The sequence below is a fragment of the Mustela erminea genome, chromosome 3, assembly GCF_009829155.1.
Source record: "Mustela erminea isolate mMusErm1 chromosome 3, mMusErm1.Pri, whole genome shotgun sequence".
NCBI lineage: Eukaryota > Metazoa > Chordata > Mammalia > Carnivora > Mustelidae > Mustela > Mustela erminea.
In genome coordinates, this window is record NC_045616.1 from 13581859 (window position 1) to 13602476 (window position 20618).

At 43.9% G+C, this 20618-nt stretch overlaps 1 long non-coding RNA gene across 1 annotated transcript in view; it reads left to right on the forward strand.

Moving 5' to 3' along the window:
* Positions 1–14651: 14651 nt before the first annotated feature.
* LOC116585896 overlaps positions 14652–20618 on the forward strand; it is a 28807-nt gene continuing 22840 nt past the window's right edge. Inside the window, exons 1-2 of the long non-coding RNA XR_004283798.1 lie at positions 14652–15314; positions 17063–17170. This is a non-coding gene — a long non-coding RNA (uncharacterized LOC116585896). The remainder of the gene's footprint in view (positions 15315–17062; positions 17171–20618) is intronic.

Genomic DNA, 20618 nt, shown 5'->3' on the forward strand with positions numbered 1-20618 from the left:
AAAAAGCAACCTATGGAATGGGCAAAGATTTTTACAAATGGCATATCTGATAAAGAGTTAGTATCCAAAATTTATTTAAAAATCTTATAAAATCCAACCCCCCAAATGAATAATCCAACTTAAAAAGGGCATAAGATACGAATAGACAGTTTTCCAAATCAACAGCACAAGAAACATCAGGTGTTGGCAAGGATGAGGGAAAAAGGAGCCCTTCTTGCACTATGCTAGGAATGCAAATTAATGCAGTCACTCTGGAAAACATATGGAAGTCTCTCAAAAAGTTAAAAATAGAACTACCTTATGCTCCAGAAATTGTATTACTGGTATTTACCCAAAGAATACAAAAAATACTAATTCAAATGGATACATGCACCCCAATGTTTATATCAGCATTATCTACAATTGCCAAACTATGGAAATAGCCTGAGTGCCCATCAACGGATGAAAGGATAAAGAAGATGTGAGATGTGTGTGTGTGTGTGTGTGTGTGTGTGTGTAATATTACTAAGCCATGAAAAGTGAATGAAATCTGGACATTTGCCATGATGTGTGTGCCATGATGTGGGTGGATCTGGAGAGTGTTATGCTAAGCGAAAGAAGTCAATCAGAGAAAGACAAATACCACATGATTTCACTCATATGTGGGATTTAAGAAACAAAACAAATGATCAAAGGGGGAAAATGAGAGAAGCAAACCAAGAAATAGACTCTTACTTACAGAAAACAAACTGATGGTTATCAGAAGGGAGGTGGGTCAGGAGATGGGTTAAATAGTTGATAAGGATTAAGGAATTCACTTATTGTAATCAGTAACTTGTGTTGTATGGAAGTGCTGAATCACTGAATTGTACACCTAAGCTAATATCACATGTGAACTATCAAGAATTTAAGTAATTCTTAAATAAAAAGGAAGAACCTTATTATCATTTCAATAGATGGAGAAAAAGCACTTGGCCAAGCATAGTGTCCATTCTTAATAAAAAGCCTCGACAAAGTAGGGATAGAGGGAACATACCTCAACATAATAAAGGCCAAATACAAAAATACCACAGCTAATATGATCCCCAATTGGGAAAAACTGAGAGCTTTTCCTCTATGGTCACAAACAGGACAGCCTCACCATTGTTAGGTAACATAGACCTGGAAGTCCTAGCCTCAGAAATCTGACAACAGGAAGAAATAAAAGGCATCCAAATGAGCAAGGAAGAAGTAAAACTTTCACTGTTTGCAGATGACATGATATTCTATGTAGAAAACCCAGTAGACTCCACCAAAATAAAAAAACAAACAAACAAAAACTGCTAGAACTGATAAACAAATTTGGTAAAGTTGTAGAATACAAAGTCAATGTACAGAAATCTCACATTTCTATACATGAATAATGAAGCACTAAAGACGTCTTGTTTTCTTTTTCCAAGGTTTAGTTACTTCTAACTTTTCATTTTAAATTGTATTTGTATGATTTTTTAGGTTGTGCTGCCTGCATTCTAAAGATCTAAAGAGGCCATGAGGACAATGTTTTCAATGGATGTGTTTCTGAAGATTTTCTCCATCTCTAAAATTGGCTTTGGGTTCCTGGGAAACTCACTGCACTTCTTGTTATACATACAAACTTCTGTTAAGTCAGCCATACAAAGCAGGCCTGCAGACATGATCTCAGCCACTAACTTTGTCAGACGGACAAATGCCATGACATTTCTGGCATGACAGAAAGAATGTCAGTCTTCAAAATTAGACACATTTTTAATAATTTCAGTTATGAGGCTGTCATGTTCTTTCCATTTCCTGAGGTCTTTTCCTGTGAACAACTTATTTTCTAAGTAGCTTTCAGGCCATTGGTATCAGTCTCATTAACTGTAAGTGGGGATAGCTCAAACTGAAAATCTTAACATGGATTCGGCCCTTTTCCCTTTTCTTCTGAATCATCAACATGCTGATCTATATCAAGATGATTAAAACAACAGTAACTACAGCAGCACCACTAATATTGCTCCTGGATATCACAATACTTATAAAACCAAGTAGTTTGGACCTGACCATGCAATGCATTCCTAAATGCCATATTCCTATGAGATTTCCTATGTGTGTTCTTCATGTTTTAGATCAATGTCTACATGCCAATGTTCTTTTACAGACAGCACAAGGTAGTCTAGCATAGAAAAGCCTGAGACTAGAGAATATCACTGTTTTTTCTCTCATCTTACTACCCAAATATCTGCCCTTGGACAGATGATCAAAACTGCTTGATGATCAAAACTTGATCAAAACTGAAAAGTAGGATCTCCATCTATGCCCATTCAAAAGTCAGAATTCCCCTTTTAAAGGGACAGCTTTCTTCTGTACCTAAAGAATCTTGGCAATAATTTATAGGAAAAGAAAAAAGAACAAATTATTGGAAATGTTTTGAGTTTATTTATGAGCCCTATTTTACTAGAATAATGTTCTAAAATCAACATAGAAACAATCTATAAACTTTTTGAAGGCATAGAACAATAGACAAAAAAGAATACATATAGTACAACATATTTATAAAATTTAAGGTATAAGATATACTTTTGTAAAATATGGAAACATAAGCTATCACAAAAACCAATATAATAAAACTACCCTATGATTTAGCAATTGTACTACTAGGTATTTCCCCAAAGGATACAAAAATTCTGATTCAAAGGGACACATGTACCCCAATGTTTATAGCAGCATTTTCAGCAATAGCCAAATTAAGTGTCCATTGACTGATAAGTGGATAAAGAAGATGTGGTGTATATAATACCATATATACCTAATCATAAAAAGGAATGAAATCTTGCCATTTGCAATAATGTAGATGCAGCTAGAGAGTATTATGCAAGGGAAATAAATCAGTCACAGAAAGACAAATACTATATGATTTCAGTCATATCTGGAATTTAAGAAACATAACAGATGAACATGGGAAAAAACAGAAAAACCGTAAAGCTGACTCTTAACTATAAAGAACAAACTGAGGGTTGCTAGAGGGGAGGTGTGTGGGGGTGTTGGAGGGAAGGATTAGATGTTTGAGGTATACAGTAAGGAGTGCACTTGTGATAAGCACTGGGTGTTTTATGTAAGTGATGAATCACTAAATTCTACACATGAAACTAGCTGTGTATTAACTAATGAATTTAAATTAAAACTTGGAAGAAAAAGAAAAATTAAAAATAAAGAAAAACATAAGTAAGATAAACACAAAATTCAGGAGAGTGGTTGCTTTGGGGAGTGGCTTTAGAGTTGGGATGGGAAGAGGATATGATCAGGAAGGATAATAATGGGTATTTCATCTGGAACTGCGTGTTTTTCATCTAAATAGATCATGATGTCTAGTTGTTTTGTTAGTTAGAGTTTTCTAGAGAAACAGAATTTATAGTATATTTATTGTGTGTATGTGTGTGTACATTCCTATATAAAAAGATTATAAGGTATAATATCACATGATTATGGAGGCTGAGAAGTCCCATGATCTACTGTCTGCACGCTGGAGACCCAGGAAACTAGTGGTATAGTTTGAAGACCTGAAGGACTGAGAGTTAATAGCATAGGTATCTGTCCAAGTCTGAAGGCAAGAGAATCAGGAGAACTAAGTGCAAAAAAATTGATACCCCAGCACAGTAGTCAAGCAGAGAAAATTCAACGTTTTCCACCTTTTTGTTCTATTCAGGGTCTCAGTGTATTGGATGATATCCACCCACCCTGGGAAGGGCTATCAGCTTTACAACCAATTTAAATGCTAATCTCTTCCAGGAATACCCTCATGAACACACCCAGAAATAATATTTAACCAGATATCTGGGCATCCCTAAGCCCACTTAAGTTGTTACATAAAACTAACCATCACAGGAGTTTCCTCCTTATAACTTTTGTCAGTCTGAAATATTTTGGGATTAATAAACATTAAAATAAAGCATTTCCTTCAATTTATCTACATTTTCAGAATATTCATCATTTTTTATTAACCCATTTATTTTTATTGAAATATAACTGATATATAACATGGTACTTTTTCTGTATTTTATCCATCTTATTCCCCTAACAACACTTTACCAAAAGGGGTATTACTATTCTTATTATGATATGAAATGATAAGTTTCAGAAGTTGAAAAGGACAGCTGATGAAGACCCAGGTGCCTCTATCAGATAGTGTCTGAAGAAGCTTGGATCTGCCATCCCCTGGTTGTAACTCAGGTGGGGAGACTGAGTTCCACAGAGGGAGAAGCCCTACCTGGAACCCAGGTTCTTGGCTCCCAGGCCATATTGATCCAACTTGAGCATCATGGAGTATCCCACCTACACTCCAATGATGGGGCAGTGTGGCTTTGGCCAAAGGTGGAGTCACCTGGGGGGGCGGGGCAGAGGGCACCGATGAGGGTCCCTGGAGACATAAAGACCCCACCTGGAGAGACGAGTCACTACCTGCACCCTTTGAATCCAGGACTTTTTGCTTCAAACCAGCCTCTCTATATTTTGAAGACAGAGCTCAAAATGGGGCAGGACCAGTCTCCCAGTGCTGACTCACCATTAGCTCACAGACTCTTTTTTTGTCACCACTTTCAGCTACCAGCAAAAGGTCTGCTGATCTCCCAGACACAGCATTGTATCTGACCAGCCCACTTTGGCCATAGCCTGCATCTTCCCATTATCTTACAGCATCTTTTCGTATAACCACCTATTAACTCCAGCACAGTGTCTGCTAATACCCAATAGCTTAGCACTCTGGTAGACCTAAGTTCCTGAATACTGTGCCCAGAGTACTGACCTCCTTGACCTGTGACCAAGGTCCCACCTTGTGGACAATGCCCTCAGTAATGGCTCAGCAACTCACTTTATCCCAATCAGACCGGTGTGCTTGGTGCAACTGAACACTTCTTTCAGGTAAAAATTTAGGATCTGCCATCCTTGAAATTATATTTCTGTAACATTTTGATTACAGGCCTAATTCTGACCTTTGTCCAAGAATGTTGGAGAGGCAGAAGGTAAGAAAATATGCCTGTCAGGGCTTTCTTCCTCTGACCACATCAGCTATAAGAGCTCTCAGCAGGGGCACCTGGGGGTCTCAGTCAGTTAAGCTTCTGACTCTAGTTTTGGCTCAGGTCATGATCTCAGGGTTATGGGAACTAGCTCCACATGGGACTCCATGATCAGTGGGAAGTCCACTTGAGATTCTCTCCCTCTGCCCTTCTCCTTTCCCCTACTCTCTCATAAATAAATAAATTTTTAAAATTTTTAAAAAGAACTCCCAGCATTCATCCTCAGCAGACCGCCAATCACCACTCACTGGCTTCTGTGAGTCTCGTCCCGGGAACACAGGAGACCACACCAGAAGCCCCCTGCAGCCAGCCTGGCCATGTGACTAATTTTGGCCAATGGGCTTTAATATAGTGTTGTGTGTCTCTCCTGGCCACCACTTAGGTAAATATAAGGATGATGAGTGACAGCACCATGGCAGTGTGAGTCGCTTTGTGTGTCTTTCTTCTTCAATTTATGACTACTAAGTCATACATAACTCAACAAAGATTCTTCTGCATAACATGCCAGGACCTTGGAGATATCCACACATCTGTACATTAGAAGGTGGGGAGGGGAGGAGAATGGGAAGATGGGGTAGCTGAGTGATAGGCATTAAGGAGGGCACTTGATATAATGAATGATATAGGAAAGACATTAGGGTTCGAAGCCCATGACCAAAAAAGAATTCCTGAGACGTCTTCGGTGCAAACAGGTGGTTTTATTAAAGTACGGGGACAGGACCCATGGGCAGAAAGAGCTGCACTCTTTCATGAGGAATGGCCCATTATATACTTTCAAGTTGGGTCGGGGTTAGGGATGGCATAAGTTTCTAAGGAATTTTGGAAGCAAGGTTTCCAGGACCTTGAGGGGCCTAGCAATTGTTGGGAAAAGGTCATTAATTACTGCTAATAAAACCTTAGGCATGAGACCCTTTAGATGTATATCAGTGGGCCATATGCTTGGGGGATGATTGCCAACACATATCTTCCCGGGTTTAGAGATAAAGGAAATTTCTAAAAGAATTCTTATATGTTAAAGTTGACTCACAGGAAGAAGGAAGGGGTTGAGGCTAGGAATGCCTTTTGCCCTTATCGAAGTGTCAACATCTAGGTAGTTGAGTACCTAAAGGAATGTCACTGCTTCTTTCAAGAACTTGTCAGTGGGCTGTAAGTAGTAAGGAAGTTTAATAATTTTTCTTCTGGTTTTGTTTCCCACATCATACCTACCAGGAGAAGTAGAAGGGGGCTACCCTTTTAAGAAACAATCCTAAAATATGTGTGGAAACACACAAAAAAAAATAAAAATAGCCACAACAATTCTAAAAAAAAAAAAAAAGAAAGAAAGAAAGAAAGAAAGAAAAGAGAAAAAAAAAAAAAAAGAATGGGGGAAGAAGCTAAGATGGTGAGTGAGTAGGAGGACCCTAGATTCCTCTCCTCATCAAACACAAATAGATAACTATCAGATCATTCTAAATACCCCAGAAATCAAGAAGACTGAAATTCCAAAGTAAAAGGAGGGAAGTCGCCACATCCAAGATGTTAAGGGCAGAGCCTTGGTTTAGGTGAGAAACGGATCCCTGGTGCTGTGGAGGGGAGAATGTCAAAGCTGCAGAGACAGGAGAAAGAGAGAAACAGAGACAGAAGCACATGGTGGAATGCACAGAGAACGTTTCCCCAGACCCACCAGCTGGGAAAATATGAAAGGCTAATTTCCATGAGTTCTTACAACCACCAGGACTTAAACACTGGAGTGTTAAAGGTCAGTTGGCTTTGCCGGGATAGAGCCGTAAGAGTGCTATCCTGCTCCTGGAGTGAAGGCTGGCAGACATGGGCAGACAGCTTGGAAACAATCTGAAGAATGCCTGGGGCGCACAGAGAGGAGACTGTTGGCTTGTCTTGGAGTGCCTCCCAGAGAATCAAGTTTCACAGAGCTGCGTCTCTGGGAACAAAAGAGCCAGCAGCCATCATGTCCCTCCCCAACCATTCAGCATAAACACAGAGCCACCTACTGGAAATAGCTGAGCATGACACTGGCTGCTTACTGGCCCAAGAGTGTCTTTGTCTTGCTCAGACAAGCTTGCCTAAAGCTCAGCACAGTGGGCCCCTCCCCCAGAAGTCCAGTACAGACTCTCCGCAACACCAAGTCCCTAAAACCTGGAGTTTTAAAAGTCATAGTTCCTGGGGATAGTCAGGCAAACAACCCAGAGGCAGGTAGTGTGGAAACAGCAATCTGAAAAACACCTGGGACACGCAGAGGGAAGGAAGATTATTCACTTAGCTCAGAGTGCTTCCCAGAGGGAAAACAATCAGGAAGATTCCTCTTCAGGGACAAAGGAGCCAGCTGGTGCCATTTCCCTCCCTTGCCACTCAGCAAAAACACAGAGCTCCCAGATGTAAGCAGTGCAGTGCCAACACGGGCTGCCTAACCTGCTTACACCAAGTCCCACACGCCTGAGCTCTCGTGGGACTGCCCCTCTCAGTCAAGCTCTTGACAGTCCTAGAGCCACAGGCCCTTCCCTAGAAAACAAGCCAAAACCCTGCCCACACCACATCTCCCAACCATAGTGTTCTGCAGGGCTTCAGTGTCTCATTTCACAAGCGGACCAAAACAACTCACTTAACACCAAATTCTGGCAGAGGACCAGACATTGTGCACTTCAGGCAAGGAGATCCTCTACAGACAATGGGGTCTGAATGACAGAGCAGCCAAAACACAACAGCAGAAGGCACTCAACACACACCAGAGACTCTTCCTTAAGTGCCAGACCCTGGACACCATATGGCCTGTTCTTCAGGAAGCCATCATTCTAAGATCAGGAAACATAATGAGCTTCTCTAACACAGAGAAGACTGAGAATTAGACAAAATGCCAAGACAGAGGAATTCAACCCAAATGAAAGAACAAGATAAGGACAGAGATCAGAGATCTAAGGGGCACAGATTTAAATAATATTGCCTGATAGAGAATTTAAAGCATCAATCATAAGGATACTCACTGGCTTAGAAAAGAGTAGAAGACATCAGGGAGATTCTTATCACAGAGATAAGAGAGTTAAAAAACAGATGAAATGCAGTAACTGAGATTGGAAACAGGCTTGATGCAGGAATAAAAAGCTGGAAGAAACAAAAGAATAAGTGATACAGAACATAAAATAATGAAAAATAGGAAGCTGAACAAAATTATGGAACATGTCATGAATAGACTTAGGAAACTCAGTGATGTTTTATTATCCAATGTAATAACATTCATATAGAAAACTCTGGAAAAGAAGAGAGGAAAAAAGTGGCAGAAAATTGATTTGAGGAACTCCTAGCTGAAAATTTCCTAATCGGGGAAATAAACCTACAACCAGGTCCAAGAAGCGGAGAACTCCCATCAAAATCAACAAACCCAGGCCAATACCAAAACATACTGTAATTAAATTTGCAAACTATAGTGATAATGAAAAACATCTTAAAAGCAACAAGACAAAAGAAGTCCTTAATTTACAAGAGAAGACCCAGATTTCTCAACAGAAACTTGGCAAGCCAGAAGAGAATGGCAAGATATATTGAGCATACTGAAATGGGAAAAATCTGCAGCCAAGAATACTCTATCCAGCAAGGCTATCATTCAGAACAGAGAGAGTTTCCCAGACAAAGAAAAACTAAAGGAGTTCATGACACTAAAACAGCCAGGCAAGAAATACTAAAGGGGACTTTGAGTGGAAAGGAAAGACCAAAAGTGAAAATCTCTAGAAACAAACACAAAATAAGTAACAAAATGGCAATAAATACATATCTATCAGTAATTACTCTGAATGTAAATTGATTAAATGCTCCCATCAAAAGACATAGGGCGTCAAAGTGGATGAAAAAACAAAGATCATTTAGATGCTACCTGCAAGAGGCTCGTTTTAGACCTAAAGACATCTGCAGATTGAAAGTGAGAGGATGGAGAAACATTTATCATGCAAAAGCACATCAAAAGAAAGCTGGTGTTGCCATACTTATATCAGACAAACTAGACTTTAAAACTAGACTTTAAACTAGACTTTTTAAAGACTGTAACAAGGGATGAAAAAGGGTACTATAGCATAATTAAAGGGACTATACAACAGAAGATCTAACTATTGTAAATATTTATGCACCAAACATGGAAGCATCCAAATATATAAAATAATTGAACAGAAAGGAACTCATTGATAATGATACAATAATAGTAAGGAACTTTAACACTCCCACTTACATCAATGGACAGATCACCTAAGCAGAAAATCAACAAAGAAACAATGGCTTTGAATGACACACTGGGCCAGTTGACATAAGAGATATATTCAGTGCATTTCATCCTAAGACAACAGAATATACATTCTTTTCCACTACATATGGAACATTCTCCAGAATAGATCACATACTAGGTCACAAATCAGAACTCAGGAAATACAAACAGAATGAGATCTCACCATGCATCTTTTCTAACCATAATGCTTGAAACTCGAAGTCAATCCCAAGAAAAAATTTGGAAAAACCACAAATACATGGCGGTTAAATATTATGCTACTAAACAATGAAATAGTCAATCAGGATATCAAAGAAGAAATCTTCAAATTACATGGAAACAGATGAAAATGAAAACACACTGTCCAAAACCTTTGGAATACAGCAAAAGTGGTTCTAAGGGGGAAGTTTATAGCAATATAGGCCTACCTCAAGAGGCAAGAAAAATCTCAAATAAATAATTTAACTTTACACCTAAAGAAGCTAGAGAAAGAACAAAGAAAGCCTAAAGCCAGTATAAGGAGAGAAATAGTAAAGACTAAATAAATAATATAGAAAGAAAAAAACAAATGAAAAACAGATCAATGGAAGCAGGAGCTGGTTCTTTGAAAAAAAAAATCAGTAAAATTGATCATCTTTACTCAGACTTATCAAGAAAAAAAGAGAAAGGACCCAAATAAATAAAATCACAAAAGAGAGAGGAGAAATAACAATCAACAGAAACACAAACAATTATAAAAGAATATATGAGAAACTGTATGCCAACAAATTGGACAACCTAGAAGAAATGGGTAAATTCCTAGAAACATAAAAACTACCAGAACTGAAACAGAAAGACACAGAAAGCTTAAACAGACTGATAACCAGCAAAGAAACTGAATCCAAAGTCCAAAATCTCCCAACAAACAAAAGTCCAGGGCCAGTTGGTTTCACAGGTGAATTTTACCAAACATTTAAAGAATTAATACTTATACTTCTCAAACTATTTCAAAAAGAAAAGAAAAGAACTCAGGACCTGGGGAGGGTATGTGCTTTGGTGAGTGCTGTGAAGTGTGTAAACCTGGCGATTCACAGACCTGTACCCCTGGGGATAAAAATAAATGTTTATAAGAAAAGAAAAGAAAATGAAGGAAAACTTACAACTTCATTTTATGAGGTCAGCATTACCCTGTTAGCAAAACCAGATAAAGACTCCACTAAAAAAAGAGAACTGTAGGCCAATATCCCTGATGAACATGGATGCAAAAATTCTCAATAAAATACTACCAAAAAAATTTTTTAAAAAAGCAACCAAATCCAACAGTACATTAAAAGAGTCATCCACCACAGTCAAGTGGGATTTAGTCCTAGGCTGCAAGGGTGGTTCAATATTCGCAATCAACTGATATGTTACACCACATTAATAAAAGAAAGAATAAAAAAAATATGATCCTCTCAGTAAGTGCAGAAAAAGCATTTGACAAAGTACAACATCCATTCCTGATTTAAAAAAAAAACAACAATAACAACAACAACAACAAAAAACCTCAACAAAGTAGGGTTAGAGGGAACATATCTCAGCAAAATAAAGGCCATACATGAAAACCCTACAGCTAATACCATCCTCAGGGGGGAAAAACTGAGAGCTTTTCCTCTATAGTCAGGAGGAAGACAGGGATGTCCATTCTCACCATTGTTATTTAGTGTAGTAGTAGAAGTCCTAGCTATAGCAACCAGACAAGAAAAAGATAAAAAGCAACCAAATTAATTAACAAGGAAAAGGTGAAATTTTCACTATTTGCAGAGGACATGATACTCTACATAGAAAACCTGAAAGACTCCACCAAAAATTTGCTAGCACTGATATAAAAATTCATATAAAATCAATATACAGGAAATCAATAAATATATATAATATATATATAAATATAATATATATATAATAAAATAAATATTTAAAAATATAATAAAATAATAAAAAACAAAATAATAAAATAAAATAAATTAAATATATAAAATATATATAAATAAAATATATAAAATATATATAAAATCAATATACAGAAATCTGTTGCATTTCTGTACACCAATAATGAAGCAGGACAAAGAGAAATTAAAGAATCAGTACCATTTACAATTGCACGAAAACCCATAAGATACCTAGGAATAAACCCAACCAAAGAAGTGAAAGACCTATTCTTTGAGAACTACAAAACACTTATGAAAGAAATTGAAGGGGCACCTGGGCGGCTCAGTGGGTTAAGCCACTGCCTTCAGCTCAAGTCAAGATCTCAAGGTCCTGGGATCAAGCCCCCACATCGGGCTCTCTGCTTGGCAGGGAGCCTGCCTCCCCCTCTCTCTCTGCCGGCCTCCCTGCCTACTTGTGATCTCTCTCTGTCAAATAAATAAATGAAATCTCGAAAAGAAAGAAAGAAAGAAAGAGGGGAAAGAAAGAAAGAAAGAAATTGAGAGGACACAAAGAAATGAAAAGCATTCCAGGCTCTTGGATCTGAAGAACAAACATTGTTTTGAATGTCTATACTACCCAAAGCAATATACACATTTAATGCAATCCCTATCAAAATAGCATCAGCATTTTTCACAGAGCTAGAGTCAAACCAATCCTAAAATTTGTAGGAACCACCAAAATTCCCAGAATACCCAAAGCAACCTTGAAAAAGAAAAGCAAAGTTGGAGGCATTGCAATTCCAGGCTTCAAGTTACATTACAAAACTGTAGTAATCAAAACAGCATGGTATTGTCACACAGACAGACACATACTTCACATCACCGGTGGGCCTGGGAATGCAGCCACCTGGAGGAGTGGGATGAAGGCTGGGGGCAATGATGGAAGGAACCCATGCAAGGGCCACAGGTTTGGGGAACCATATTCTGTGAAAGGCTTTTGTCCTTTGAATGGTCTTCTTTCCTGCAGATCACCTAAGGCTCCAAATTCAAATGGGCCATTGCATGGCCCAAGAAGTCAAGGACTACAAAGGCAGTCTAAACTACTATTTGGAGAAAAAAGACCCTAGAGGACCATAAATACATATCTTAGAGTGGGCTGTTGGGATCTTCCCTCCCAACAAGCCATTTTTTCCAGGAAGGCAGGAGGCTGAGAAGCTGGCCTGTGGAAGAGACACGTGGTACTAGCCCCAGGATTGTCACTGGCTTTCTAGAGTCCAGGCTGGAAATATCCAAGTGAAAGCCTGGGGAAAGTGAGGGGTTTGGGGGAACACAAAGGATGAATGGTGTCAGAATACTTACAACAGAGTGATAAGGCCCTTCAAATCTTCTAGACTAGTTAGGACTAGACACCGTGAAACACAGCCTTCTTGGATGTGCTACAGAGAGTAGAATCCATTCTCTTTGTGGCTCCAGGAATTCAAGGTTTATTATTAATAGTAGGAGTTAACACTCTTTGAGGACTTACTATACACCAAAGACTGTTCAGTTGTTGTATGAGTCTTGCCTCATCTAGGCCTCTCCACTGCTCTTTTTATCATCCAATCTCTTTTTTTTTTAAGATTTTATTTAGTTATTTGACAGGCAGAGATCAGAAGTAGGCAGAGCGGCAGGCAGAGAGAGGAGGAAGCAGGCTCCCTGCTGAGCAGAGTGCCCGATGTGGGGCTCGATCCCAGCACCCTGGGATCATGACCTGAGCGGAAGGCAGAGGCTTTAACCCACTGAGCCACCCACGCGCCCCATCATCAAATCTCTTTACAGATGAAAAAACCAAGCCACAGTAAGGCTAGACTAGACTAGACTAGAAAGTGGCTTAACCTGGCTTTAAATTCTGGCTGTAGAAGGTCATGCACTTAACCAGTTAGCCTAGCTGTAAGCCAGTCAAGTGAGGTTGAGGGCTTAGATACAGCACTGTCGGCCAAGAGTTGGTAAGTGTGGGAATTAGGAGACAGATTCACAACGGTACCTTGCATTATTTTCTCTACTAAAGTGAATGCTTGAATTTTTTCCATAATATAAAGTTCAGGGGCACCTGGCTCGTTCAGTGGGTAGAGCACACAATTTCTGATCTCAGAGTTGGGAATTCAAGCCCCAAGATGGGTGTAGAGCCTACTTTAAAAAAAAAAATAAAGTCATAATATAAAATTTAAAATAAAGGTCCCAAAGCCTAAGGTCCACCAGAGAGGCCTCTATCAGTGAATTAGGTGTCAGCTAACAGCCACCAGGGGCTGTTGACACCTAGACCCAGTGGCTCCCACCGTATACCTCCCCCACCTACCCACCCACCCCTGAATTCAGTCCTCAGTCCCAACCCTGAAAGTAGCCAATTAACACCCACTGTCTAAAAGGGAACCGGGCAAACAAAACTGGTCACTCAGATTTCCAGCCAAACCCAAAGACCTCTGAACCAAGCCAATACTCCCCGCCGGAAGCAAAGAGTAGGACAGCAAACCTGTAGAAGGTAAGTTGCCCTAACCACCCAAAAACACACTACATACTCCCCACCGACTCCCACCCCAACCCATTCACACCTGGGAATGTTTCGCAGTTTTTCTAAGCCAAATCTTGTCCCACTCTCCAATATGCCCCACAATTGGGGAATGGCAGCTAGCCCCAAGCTAGCAAACACCTTGACTTCATCCAGGTAGGAGCTCTAACCCACCACCACACCGCTCAGGCTTCACGCCCCTCCCCTCCCATTAAATACTCTGGGGAGTCCCAACCCCCTCACCACCACCTGGACTATGACAACCCCACAAAAACCATGGGGTCTTCCATCCTAAGCCCCACACACCACGTGAAGAGAAAACTAGAGCTGGGGCATTACTACCTCCAATACAGTGGCCCAAAACAGTCCCGCACCTCCCCCCAAAAGAGAAATCGTGGCCCGGCAGTCCTGGGTGCTCTGCTCGAGGCACGCCCCGCAACCCACGGACTGACCACCAAGCCTCGCCACCTCTAATTCCTTCCTCTAATTCTCTCCTCGAGCTGCGAGTTGTTCACCCCCATTCTTTCCCAAAATGAGAAACAATCGAGATCGCCACCCTAAGCTTTGCCAGAGACCGGCAGCCTCTCTTGACTCTCTTCCACCCCCACGTCGCTCACGCCCCACGCCTGAAGGACAGTGGGCAGCACCCTTCACGGACCCGCTAACAGAGACACCGGGACTACAGTCCCCAGAATCCTTGGAGGGCTCGGCCCGCCCCTGAGAGGACGAGGCCACGCCTCCTGAACTACAGCCCCTGGTGGCTCAATTGCTGTTTTCTCAAAGCGAAGCGGCCGGTGACCTCTCAAGGGAAGCCCGTCCTCTTCGGACTCTTTCGTCGCAAAGACTACACTCCCCAGAGGCCTTTGCGGTCACTTCCGCCTGGCCAGCCCTTCTGGCGGAAGCCTGTAGCGCGCCTGCGCAGCGTTTTCCTCGGCGGTGGTGTGTTCTGTGGCTCTAGGCTCAGTCCGGGCGGGGCTTGGTTCTCCTGCTTAGCTCAGCTGCCTTCCACGTTATGTTTGGAAGCTGGGGTTGGAAGAGGTAAAGCCACCTCGCCGAGGTCAGCCATGGCAAGGTAGACCCAGGACGCAGAGCCTGCAGTCCGGGGTCGCGTAGCCTCTTTTGCAGAGACCCACAGTTAGTGCCGAACACTCAGCCCAACTTCTGGGAGCGGGTCTCAGTCTTCCTGAGAATTGGTCTACGCCGGCGCCCTCTGCCACCTTGTCCCCGATTCCGGAGCTGGAGATTGGGCCGCTCTTCGGTGCATGGGGAGGGTGACCCATCCAGGCACCCAGGGTCCTCCCTTTCCAGGGGAGAGCAGGGTAATGGCCATAGGGCCTCCGAGGACCAACGGCCCTGAAACGCCTTCCCGTCATGGCTGCCTCACAATAGGCCCATTGCGTCCTCTTAGCCTGGAGGCAGCCCTGCTGGGCTTGGGCGAAGACAGCCTGGAGGGGTCACCTGTCTTCTCTGGCGCCTCTCAGGACCACCTGCTCTAATCCCCACGTGATACACCCCGCAGCGAGCTGCAACCAGCCCACTCAAGGACAGGTTAAATGAAGGCCAGGGGACATTAGATGAAAGTCGGGGGACATCATAAGGTATGGGACATCATCCGTGCCTGTATTCCCTGGGATTAAGGCAGTGCAGAGTCGGCGGTAGCCTGCGAGCAGGAGAAGCTCTCGGGTAGGAAACCCACGGTCCTAGTAGGGGGCTGGGCCCTGGCCACGAAGAGGGTTTGTTTTAAAGATTTTATTTATTTATTTGACAGAGATCAATCACAAGTAGGCAGAGAGAGGGGGAAGCAGGCTTCCTGCTGAGCAGAGAGCCTGATGGGGGACTCGATTCCAGGACTCGGAGATCATTACCTGAGCCCAAGGCAGGGGCTTAACCCACTGAGCCACGCAGGCGCCCCCAAAGTGCGGGTTTGCAATGCACCAAGTCCTTTGGGGGTGGGGGAGAGCATGGAGGATGCTGACCCTCTCCACCAGGTTTGGCCTGAGTTTTGTATTTCAGTGTTCAGTATTGAATCACGGGAAGTGTCCACTTGGAGCTGCGGTTGGCCCGCTTCTGCGAAGACCTCTCTCCAGACAGCTACACAGCTGTTCCCATGCTCTCATCTTGATTATCCCCTCCCTTCTGCTGGTTTTAGGCTGTTGTTCTTGGCGCTGGAGTGTGGTTCTGTTGTTCCCGTAAGGTTTGCACAAAATGTTCCATAGATAAAAAATACTTTTTCTGCTGATGGCAATCTGTATTTTCTGTAGTTGCTCCTCCTGGTTCTGCCTCCTACACACGACCCCTGGGGGCGCCCCCGAATCTGGCGGGTGCTGTACTGGGGCTCTCCCTTGGAGGCTTGCCCTACAGGTGCCCCAGGGATTCTGAGCGGGAGGCGCGGACACACCCCTTCTGCGGGCTCAGGGTCCCCGCCGGAGCTGCAGCTGACCGGAGTTGAAAACAAGTTGCGGGAAAACGACGTTTAAGAGGCCGGAGTACCCGCTTCCTGGGATCGAGGCTGTTTTCTTACTCTCTGTAAACCCTGCTTGGAACTTTGCATTCCTGGCCCGGAAAGGCAGCTGAATGGAGAGTGTGCCGCCCCAGGACATGGACAGGGGAGCAGCGCCCCTTTGTGGTCAATGTTTGGTGGCTTTGAGGATGAGGGGAAACCCTCCCAAGTCACAGTGACAGCGGGGACTAGGAGTACCTTGTGAGCCAAGGAACATTGTTTTTCCCACCAGACTGGGAAACGTTACAAGAAGAGGTTATGGCTGTCGTAAGCTGGCCAGGTGGGAAATTAAAAATGAGATGCTCTTCCCGTGAGCCTTTAGGATCAAGGAATCCAAAGGCTTTCTTAAAAGTGCGTCTGCTTTGATCTAGCTGTTCCTTTTTTAGGGATTAATCATGAAGTAGGAAAAGGGGTAGTGAGTTAAAAGATTACACAGAAGCATTGCTTATCATAGCAAAATTAAGAAAAATATGCAATTGTTTAGACCACTGTGCAGTTATTAAAAATGATACTGTGACTATCTTGTCATTGAATTGACTACATACGTTGCTAAATTAACTGAAAACAGGTTTTAAAACAGTACATACACCTGTGTCACAGGTCGGGCTCTTCAGAGCAGATGGTGGAGGGACCGTGGGTTGGAGGAGAAGCAGCAATTAGGGATCCACATCTATGAAAGAAGTCAGCGGAAGCAGGCTTGGGCAGAGGGGGACGTGATACTGTAATGCCGGCTCAGCAGAAGCTCAGCCAGCTGACAGGGATTCCAGAACGAGCATGACCTATGAGAGCTGGCTAGGTCAACACGCAGGGGCCAGATCTTTATACCCACACCTCTCCCTGGCGTAGGAAGGGGCTGCCAGGGAAGGACCTGACCTCAGGAGGCATCTCTCTGCCACTGAAGGTGACTGCTGGAGCTGATAGCCAAGGGCTGTGCCGTGAACAACCTCCTTGCAGGTGAGCCAGCAAGTCCCCCCTTCCAGGTAGCACATCTCTGTATCCACCACACCTTACGTGTATGTACATATATATGATATGTGTTTTCAGAAAATAAGTTACACCTGTCTGTGCCCCTGCGGAAAAAAAAAAAATCCAAAGGAAGATAAAACAGGGACTCCAGTAGAACAACTATGAAAACATGAAGAGGCCTGTGATGGTTAATTTTATATGTCACTTTGACTGGCCATGGTGATAGAGTTTTGGAATGTGTTGATGAGGTCTGGAGCCATCAGCCAAGAGAATTCTTGAGACATCTTTGGTGCAGAAAAGGCAATTTTATTAAAGCAGGGGGGACAGGACCCGTGGACAGAAAGAGCTGCTTCACCGGGGCTGTGCAGGGTGGCTGATTATATACTTGGGAGCTGGGGGAGGTAAGGATAAAGGAAGGTGTCCAAAAGGACTTTCATATGCTGAAGAATACTCAGTTTCGGAGGTGTTGCTCTTGCCAAGTTAAGGTTGTTTTTCCTTCTAAAAGGCATTAATAGGACAGCTGGGAGATGCCTGAGGAATGCTATACTCTATTACAAGTCCTTGTCAATAGGCTGCAGGATATAAAGTAATTTAATTTTGTTTACATTCCCTTTGCCTGTTTCCCACATCCTGGTGGAGGGGAGGGTGATGTTAGGGCTCCAGGAAATTGACTTATGGGTCTCTGGAAGTTAGGTGATTGGTTAAGAAATCTTTTTTCTTGTAAATCTCTAAGATATTGGTAAACTGATGAAGACTCGGGTCCTCTAATTTTTATCAGTTCGTTTGTTTTTCCTTTCCCTTAGCTCTCTGGCAGCCAGAGTGCCTGAGGAATGCCAGCCACACACAGCCAACCTGGGGGTGGGTATGGGGGTGGGCAGTAGAGTGAGGTATCAGCTTGTGCTCTGCCCTCAGCTTGCCTTCTGCTCCCTGATCAGTGGGGTAGCCAGATCAAACATTGTTTCTGGGTGTGGCTGTGAACATGTGTGTTTCTGGATGAGATTAACATTGGAATCAGAGGACTCATTAAAGTAGATTGCCCTCCCCAATGTGGGTATCATCCAGTCCCTTGAGGGCCTGGATAGAACATAAGGTGAGGGAAGGTAGAATTCACCCCTTTTCCACCTCATTGCTTAAGCTAGGACAACTGTCTTCTGCTCCCCGCCCCTGGGACTCCTGGGTCACAGACCTTCAGACCTAGACTAGACTCTGCACCACTGGATTCCCTGTTTCTCTGGCCTTGAGACTCGAATTCAATTACACCACCAACTTTTCCTGGTCTCCCATTTGCAGATGGTAGATGGTGGGATTTCTCAAACTCCATAATGATGTGAACCAGTTCCTTATAATAAACACCAGCTATGCCCCCCCCCCCCAGCCACACACACACACAGTTGGTTCTGTTTCTCCGGGGAATCCTAATACAAGACCCCAGGCATCCACGGAGCAAATATACTCATCCTTCAGTGAGGCACCAATAAGGTACCTGCCAGCTGCAGCATTTTTCTCCCAGGAGGTTAAACCTAGTGAGGGGACCAAGAACCGGAAGAGACTGAGGAGGGATAGACTCAAAGCCAAGTCAAGCTTGAAACCAAGCCTCCCATTACAGGCTAATCTGTCCCACTGAGTAGAGCTCCAGCAAGGCTTAAGAGAGGCACCCTTTGTCTTCCAGGCAGGCCCTGGTATCCATAGCCTAGAGGACCATCCCACCAGAGTTGGTCCTGAATACCTGCCCCACATAGAAGTCTCATCTCTAGGTAACGCTCTCTCTGTTCAAGGCCTTTGCTCTTGCTGCCTGAGCAGGTCCAATGCTCCCTCCCTTTCCTCTGCCCCAAGCAGAAAGTCTCCTGACTACCCAGAATAAAGGGATCCACAGACATCTCAGGAAAGGGTGTCCTGCAGAACACTGCCAAGGGCCATGAGATCCCCACCCCCTGCCTCAATTTCCCCATGCTTCTAATGGGGTCCTCAAGGCACTGTGGATACAAAAGTCAATGAGTCAGAACCCATGCCCTCAAGGCAGTGGGAGAAGGACTTCAATGTGCAAACCCAATAGTGATGCTGCAAGAGAAGAGACTAAAGGTATAGGAGGGTACATGGCAGTTCTACCTGGTAGGTCATATGGGGACTATTGACTGGGCCCGTGCCTGACCCCAGATGGAGATTCAGGATCCCAGGGCCTGAGTCTGTGTGGTGCTTGAAAGAAGAGGAAGCAAAAGCAGGGTGTCCGCCTTGGGGGTAAGAGTGGCAGAAGTTCCTCCTGGGGACCTTGAGCCCAAGAGCCTTCCGTCCTCCCCTGGTTTCGCTCCTGATGGCCTTAGATAGAGGTGGGACCAGGAGCAGGATCAGGGGCTCAGGGGAGGGAGAAGATGAGAAGGTCCAGAAGGGAATGTCTAGGAGGGGAAGAGAAGAGGAAAAAGTGGAGATGAGAAAGGAGGGAGTGGGGGGAGCTATGTTCCCGCCCTCTCTCTGGCTGGAGGTAGGAATGTGCAGCCTGTGAGTGCAGTCAGATACTGGAGCTCCAGCTAACTGCCCTCTGCTCGGGAAGAAAAAGAGAGTCCGTGAGCCCAGCGCTGGCCAGCGACAGTCAATTGCCGTTCTGTTAACCTGTGCCCCTGTGAGACATCTCTGCCTTGTGCCTTCTGCCCCCTGGTCTACTTGGTTGCAAAGGCTGCTTTCCACAGGACTCCATTTACAGGGAACCCCACCCCACCCCCAAAGTGTCAGCCAGCAGGGCCTCAGGATCTCATGGTTTCCTGAGATGGGGAACCTCAGCAAGCCTTCTGTAAAGCTAAATGATGTGTGTTGTTTGAAGCCACTAAGCTAGTGGCACTTTGGTCCAGTGGCAATAGGAAACACACGTTCCCCCGGGGGAGCAATGTTCTTCCCCTCGAAGTGCCCGGATGCCGGTCCCTCTGATCTGCCCTAAAGCTCCCTGTTCCTGGCAGCTGGGCTCAGGTTCCCTTTTGGCCCGGGGAGGAGTGGTCACTGCCCTTCTCTCTCCACTCCGACCCAGCAGAGCCCCAGGCCTTGGCAAACTGGCCAGGCCCTACCTGCTGGTCCACAACTGCCTCGCCAGTGGGACACCCGGCTGGACTTGAGGTGGTGGAGGGGGTCAGAGATGCATTCAATCCACCAGGAAACCAAGGTGTCCTGATGAGGGTGTTGGTTTCAAGATGGGTAAGACAGTGTTCAGCTTCCAAACCTTAGAAACACCTTGGAATCTACTATGGACAGCAGGAGAGAATCTCTGTACCATGGTGCAGGGCTGGCCAATACATTAGAACTATTTAGCCTTCCAGAGGAGAGTAAGGCTGCAGTGAAGGACCAGGGAGGGAGTCGGAGAGTATTCCTGGGGGGTTGTGCTTCCTCTCCAGGATCTCCCCCCAGGGTTGACTGGTTGCATTCTGGACAGGCAGAGCTAGACATGAGTCCCCTT